At 26.0% G+C, this 5,218-nt stretch overlaps 1 non-coding gene across 1 annotated transcript; it reads left to right on the top strand.

Annotated features, from left to right (window-relative positions):
* Positions 1-559: 559 nt before the first annotated feature.
* TRNAA-UGC (transfer RNA alanine (anticodon UGC)) lies at positions 560-631 on the top strand. The gene has a single exon. It is a non-coding gene; the product is annotated as a tRNA-Ala (tRNA).
* Positions 632-5,218: the final 4,587 nt, after the last annotated feature.

Raw genomic sequence — 5,218 nt, 5'->3', positions numbered from 1 at the left:
CAGGTTCATACCGAAGAAATCTACACTATATAAGCAGGAGACTTCCATATTATCCTAATTGACTAGGGAGAATTTTTTAAACAGGAAGTTGGCGTTAAAGAAATGTGTTCATTAAAACATAGACTGCTTTGTTTCAATAATAATAAACAACTAAATATTCCCCGTATTTAATTCTACTTCAAATTATTAGAATGTATAAAAGATAAATTTTTATTTTTTTTATTAATTATCGGTATAACAAACACGTTTAGAAACTTTAATAAGCAATTTTTTAATAATAATAAGATATAAATTTTGCAAAATAAAAGAATTCAAGAAATACGATCTAAATGAGTTGTTAACAAAGACATAAAACCAGTCTTTCAATGAATATGAGTATAGTAGAAAGTTCAAGGTGAACAGAATTTTTTTATACTTCGTAAAAAGAATTTATGCTAATTTAACCTCATAAGTATTCTTCTTTGAAACATTTAATTTACAAAATTTATTACATAAAAATCATTATAGAAGAGTAAAAACTTGTTTTAATTTTTTTTATTAGACCGTGCTTTTTGTCGAAGGGGATGTAGCTCAGTGGTAGAGCGTTCGCTTTGCATGTGAAAGGCCCGGGGTTCGATCCCCCGCATCTCCAAGTTTTTTTCTTACTTTTTTATTTACTATTCATAATTTTGATTCATTTAATAAATAAAAAGGATTTATAATAAATATAGCATTTTAAATCTAAAAATTAGTTTTAATGATCGAAATTATATTTATAATTTCTTTAAGATTAGTCGGTGGGGTTTTAGATATACTAATCCTACAACTGTCGAATAAAATGGAAAAAAGGACCTAAAATAATGGTTTACTAAGATTTATTTATTCTCTTATTATGGAAATTAATTTAATAATTCAATTTATCATACTACATAATCGACAAATAAAATTTTCAATTAAATTTATATTCTACGTTTATTACATCACATATTTAAGCAATTTAAAATCTTTATTTATCGTAAAAATACTAATTTTAGAATTAAAAAGCAAGCTTAGGGTGATGTGGTGTTACCAATATGAAGACAAAATGATATTCTACAGGTATTTATCTATTTTTTTTTTTTTAATTTATGATCAAATATTTTAAGAATAAATAATAAAATTATGTCTAGCAATCGAAAGACTTTTTTTGTTTGTAAAAAAATAAACAAAAAAAAATAAATAAAACTGATAAAAATTTATCGAGGTAATATATGATTAATAACTAAACAAATAAACTATTCAAATATACGTTACTATTTAATAAATATTATCAGACATTGTTATAATTGTCACATTATAGAGGAAAAATAACAAAAATGTGATAACTTGGATTTATATTAATGAAATGCTCATATATATATATTTATATATATAAAAAATAAATAAATAATAAAAACTCCTTGTGTGAATCAATATTTTTTTCAATTTAACTATTTTTTTAATAGATAAAATTTTGATTCAATTATTGTATAGACATAAGAATCTATAAGATAATTTATACAATAAATAATTAAATTTTTTTAATCGGTATTATAAATAGAAATACATCAATAAATAAACCAAAAATTAATACGGTAATACGTACGAAATAAAAATAGATAATGTATTGTAAATTAAAATAATATAAACCAAAACAAAAATTAGAACAAATGAAATAAAAGAGTTAAAGGAAAACAAATTTGAATAATGTATAAATTAATAATATTATAAGGAAAGAAAAGAGATGAAATGAAAAATTCCAAATACAGAAATATACAACATTATTCTTTAAGAAATTAAAGAAAAAACAATTTTATTTATATATAAATATAATGGTAATTATATGGTAAATGTGACATCATCACGGAATTCCTAAAATCCCTATGAGTCTGAAAAAAATCAGCATCAAAATATAGAGCCTGTATTATGATTTAATGTAATCATACCGCATAAGCTACGGAGAATTTATCCAATAATTCATCTTACAAACTCTGTAAAATAAATAACGCAATCTTAGAATTACTTTACGTCGTATTAAATGATTTACGTCATCATACCTTCACGCACAATCTACCTAAGAGTAAGACAGCAGCTCTCCTTACAGGTTTATATTACAATAAATTAATAAATCCTCATAAGGAATGCATACAAATTATATGATTTATAAATCATGTATAGAAGAAACCATCTATAATTTATCAATATAATTTATATAAAAATAATAATGTAGACTGAAAATAACTGTGAATACTTCATTCTTGTAAAAACTAAGAAGGAATAAAACAAGCCGATCTGAAGTTCGTAAAATGTTTAATGATTAGACCAAGCCTCCATCCAACTTGGCACATAATTTTTATTGCTGATTATAAAAATCTTATTTTTTTATTACTCTGTATATCTTATACAGAATACAACATCAAATCTGAGATCTCAGTTCATCCGATTAAGGAGTTAGTTACACACGGTACGTAACATATAACGCTCAATATTTAATATCATTTTTTTGTATAGATTGATACAGAATATAATAACAAATTTTCAGGAAATTTTCTATTGATGAAATTGAAGAAAAAAGTTCAAATTAACAAATATTCGAAAATGCTTCGTTAGCGAGTGTCGGCTTGCAAAAAAGTTCTCCCTGATTTCTTCGCATTCAGTAAAATTAAGCAGAACTGTAATTTTTGAGACCGAAATTAAGGAGTAAATTAGTTTTTTTTACATAAAACCTGATCTAAAAAACTGAAAAAGAAAATTTTTCCTAGGTATTTTTAATAACTTTTGAGAAATCTGGGATTAAAGACAAAATATTGGGGTCGAAAAATTCACTTTTCTAATGGGAAATAAACATTATAAAATGTTTGAAAAGAACATGTATGGAGATTCTGAGTAAAATGGTATGAATAAAGTCCACAGCGACTAAATATAAACCTAAGTATTTTGACGTTTATTAAAAAAAAAAAATTCATCAAAATAGATTTTAACTACGTATAAACGAAACAAAATATTTACCATTACAAAACAAAAGAATTAAATATTTTAACTTACAATATCGTTTATGCATATTGTAAGACAAAACCAAGTTTGAAAATCTGAGGAAGCTCCGGATTATACCAAACAGATGGATGAATGAAAACTTCAATGTAAGAAACAAACTAACGTTTACTAATTATGAAGAGAATAAGACCAAAAAATTACTAAACAGAAAAATGTATTTAATAGGTTACCATCTACCTCATTAAAAAGCCTTGTAAAATCAATATAAATCACTTCTACATACATATTATTTTTAAAAGCGTAAAATCTTCATATTAAAATAAAATTGATAAGATTAGAAACGAAATGCGACGAACAAGAGATATCGTAATGAACAGATGCTTTAGATTTAACAGAGAAAATTTATCTCCTATATACATTTTTTTTTTAATATTTTGGCTGAGGTGGATAGTAGGGCAACTGGACGGTAATCGGTAATTTTAACGAATAAATACTGCTCTAATTTTTGTTAGTTTTAAAATATAAAACAACACAAACTGATTTATTACAATACAAACCATTCAAAATTGTTCTCAACGTATTGGGAAAAATGTTTAATGTAATTCTTGAATATTTCTGCAAATATAGCGTAAAATACAAAATGAAGTTAACAAAAGAAGCGAATTAATAAACCTCTTTACTTCTTCTAAACAAAAAATTTAACAGCGACGAAGATACTATTAATGTATCGACTTCTGCATTTTAGACAAAAATATTTCGTGGAGGGAGTGAGTACCGATTAACTGTGCATTCATATCAGACTCCCTTCATAATTTTATCCATCTCTAAAAATTTTCAGAGGGAAACTTATATTAAGAAAAAAACTTATTAAGAAAAAACAGAGAACAAGAAAAATGGGTTATTAATACAAACATCTCATTTGTGTCACAAAATGATCAGAATGGAAATTTTTTCAAGATTTTCCGAAAATTTTCGTTCTGTTAATTAAATACATTATTGATTTATTAAATCACGATTGGATATTTATTATGTGATCCAGCTTTTATTTAATAAATTCTGGACCATAATTTAACATAAGATATCTTAGAAATACTCGATTGCAATTATTCGCATTAGTAACACCAGTTTGGTATTGTGAACTTTCTAAAAGAAGTTGTCGGCCTCCGTGGCGCGAGTAGTAGCGTCTCGGTCTTTCACCCGGAGGTCCCAGGTTCGAATCCCGGTCAGGCATTGCATTTTCACACGCTACTGGTCCCTTCATCTCATCCTCTGACGTACTAACTACTAACTGTAATCCCGGAGGTTAAAAAAAAATCGTAATCATAACTGCTTTTTACAAAAAAAGATATAAGTCAAAATATTTCTAATACTGTTAAAAACTTAAGGTGACAAACTATTAAAAAAAGATGGATAAAGTTATTTTACTTTCCCGGCATTGGTTATTTATTCTTATATTGTGAAAAAATAATGTTTCATGAAAACGTTTAAAAAAAAAAAAAGATTTTTTTCTACTCCCACCCCTAAAATCGCCTACCATGAATTTTTTTGATTTGTCTACGCTTAGTATTTTAAGTGGAAGGGACTACAAAATATTCCACTGAAAAATGTACGACCGATAAAAGGTTACCTAAAATTTATTTTTTGGGAGTGGAGGTGAATTACAATAAAATGTTATTCTAATATTATTATTAAAAGTATAACCTAAAGATTTTTAAAAAATGCAAAAACGTATAATTTAAAAATTTTCTCGTTGGGTAAAACTTTTTACCTCCAACATTGTCTCCAAACTAATTTTTTGGGGCCACATCCACTACTACTATGCCTAGGATTACAAAAAATTCTGTTACAAAAAATATGTAATAAATAACAAAATAATTTTTTCGATTTTAGGAGAAGAATAGAATTTTGGAAGACAATTTTTTTATCGTAAGATAAGCATGTACTGAGCTCAATATTAAATGGGGTTATTTTTACAAAATTTTAAGATAATTGACCCCAAAGAACCTGTGTTCCCGACCTTCTGGAGATATTGACTCCAAAAAAATATACTGCGCCATAGACACGAGTTTCTGTGCCGAATCTCATCAATATCGGATTATCCAGTCAAAATTTATTCAGCTTCAAACATGCCATTACGTACATATCAGGTTGTCTGAAAAGTATTGAGCCTTTAGAGGGAAAAATTGAGAATACAATTATTGTTATTGTTATTAATATTAGCGTGTAG

This window comes from Lycorma delicatula, chromosome 7 (assembly GCF_047948215.1).
Source record: "Lycorma delicatula isolate Av1 chromosome 7, ASM4794821v1, whole genome shotgun sequence".
Taxonomy (NCBI): domain Eukaryota; kingdom Metazoa; phylum Arthropoda; class Insecta; order Hemiptera; family Fulgoridae; genus Lycorma; species Lycorma delicatula.
This window is presented reverse-complemented; position numbering and strand designations above follow the sequence as displayed.